Source organism: Dendrobates tinctorius, unplaced genomic scaffold (genome assembly GCF_039654945.1).
Source record: "Dendrobates tinctorius isolate UK_male_01 unplaced genomic scaffold, ASM3965494v1 ptg000614l, whole genome shotgun sequence".
Lineage (NCBI taxonomy): Eukaryota > Metazoa > Chordata > Amphibia > Anura > Dendrobatidae > Dendrobates > Dendrobates tinctorius.
Genome location: NW_027362269.1, coordinates 25,001 through 27,500, shown reverse-complemented (window position 1 = coordinate 27,500; position 2,500 = coordinate 25,001).

The window sequence follows — 2,500 nt, the reverse complement described above, 5'->3', positions numbered from 1 at the left end:
CCTCCTTCCCACGAGGACTCCAGATTTGCCCCCCCCCCCCTGACAACAGCCATCGCCTCCAGAGAACCAGGGACCACCGAGGGAGGGTCTGGTCGAAGCTCAGGTACCCAGGATAGCTTCTCCGGCTTGGGCATGGACCGCCAGACAAAGCCGCGGACCATGAACCATCCAGCCTGCTCTGAGGGGACATAGTCAGAGGGGGCGTCCGCCTTCAAGAGCCCTCCTTCCCACGAGGACTCCAGATTTGCCCCCCTGACAGCCATCACCTCCAGAGAACCAGGGACCGCCGAGGGAGGGTCTGGTCAAAGCTCACGTACCCCAGGACAGCTTCTCCGGCTTGGGCACAGACCGCCAGACAAAGCCGCGGACCATGAACCATCCAGCCGGCTCTGAGGGGACATGGTCAGAAGGGGCGTCCGCCTTCTAGAGCCCAAACTCGGCCACGGACTCCAGATTTGCCCCCCTGAATGCCATCACCCTTCAGAAGACCAGGGACCACCGAGGGAGGGTCTGGTCAGGCTCAGGTACCCCAGGATCGCCTCTCTCACTTGGGACGCACGACCAGCAAAAGTCCCTCCTGGAGCCGTGGAAGTTCAGTCTCGGCCGTATTTTGCAACTTCCACGACAAGAGGGACCACCTTCTAAGTCGCCTACCCGAGCCAGAGAACCATAGGAACAACCGCCATACATCGGGGTAGAGAGAGCCCACTCTCTCCTATATTCTCCCGCAGGTGCGCATTACTATGTATTTGCATTGCGGGACAATGTACTTCAATGAGCGGGACAAAGTCGGAAATGTATCCGACCTCCTGGAACTGTGCGGCTGCTACAGCAGTCAGAAATTCCCCATTCCGGTTCTTTTTCACTTGGATTTTTTTTTTTGCAATTTTTTGCCTAAAACGTATTCCTCCAACATGTACTAGCTCATGACACTTGAAATTTTTGAGCCAATTGATAATAACAGCTTTTTAGAGCTCAAAAACAAAAAAAATTTGAGCGAACAAAAAATGTTCGAAAATGACCTCAGCTCCTGGAACTGTTTTCGGTACACCTCCAGAGAGGCTCCCCTGCCTGGAAGTCTGTCACTGCTCAGCTCGAAATTTTTCTAAGTCCCAAAATTCGGTTTTTCATCCAAAATTCAACTTTCTGCCCAGGATCCACAAACTTTAAACCCAGTTGGGGGACCCTCCCTGGGGGCCCTACAACATACTGAAGCCCCCCTGTGGTGGAAGTAGGGGAATTTACTTATTTTTACACAAAATCACAAAATTCCATTTTTTGTTCGCAAAACACTTTTTTGTCCTCAAGAAACTTTTTTGTCCTCAAAACACTTTTTTGTCCTCGAGAAACTTTTTTGTCCTCAAGAAACTTTTTTGTCCTCAAAACACTTTTTTGTCCTCAAAACTCAATTTCTTCCATAATTCGACTTTCCCCCAAAAAACCACACATTCTACCCTCATGGGAGGCACTCTCCCTCGGGTCCCCACATCATATTGACGCCCCAGAGCGGTGGGAGAAGGGGAAATCTGATTTTTGCACAAAAATCCAAAAATCGCTCTAAGTCCAAAAATCCTGAAAATTTTTCTAAGTCCCAACGGTACTTTCTGAAAAGTGTACCCAGGCCCCTGGAAGCCTCCTAGGTACACCTCCTGAGACTCCCCCCTTCCTGGAAGTCTGACACATCTCGAAATTTTTCTAAGTCCCAAAAACTGGTTTTTGCTCCATAATTCGACTTTCCCCCCAAAAGCCACACATTCTACCCTCATGGGAGGCACTCTCCCTCGGGTCCCCACATCATATTGACGCCCCAGAGCGGTGGGAGAAGGGGAAATTCGATTTTTGATCAAAAATCCAAAAATCGCTCTAAGTCCAAAAATCCTGAAAATTTTTCTAAGTCCCAACGGTACTTTCTGAAAAGTGTACCCAGGCCCCTGGAAGCCTCCTAGGTACACCTCCCGAGGCGCCCCCTTCCTGGAAGTCTGTCACATCTCGAAATTTTTCTAAGTCCCAAAAAATGGTTTTTGCTCCATAATTCGACTTTCCCCCCAAAAGTCACACATTCTACCCTCATGGGAGGCACTCTCCCTCGGGTCCCCACTTCATATTGACGCCCCAGAGCGGTGGGAGAAGGGAAAATTCGATTTTTGCACAAAAATCCAAAAATCGCTCTAAGTCCAAAAATCTTGAAAATTTTTCTAAGTCCCAACGGTACTTTCTGAAAAGTGTACCCAGGCCCCTGGAAGCCTCCTAGGTACACCTCCCGAGGCGCCCCCTTCCTGGAAGTCTGACACATCTCGGAATTTTTTCTAAGTCCCCAAAAATGGTTTTTGCTCCATAATTCGACTTTCCCCCCAAAAGTCACACATTCTACCCTCATGGGAGGCACTCTCCCTCGGGTCCCCACTTCATATTGACGCCCCAGAGCGGTGGGAGAAGGGAAAATTCGATTTTTGCACAAAAATCCAAAAATCGCTCTAAGTCCAAAAATCTTGAAAATTTT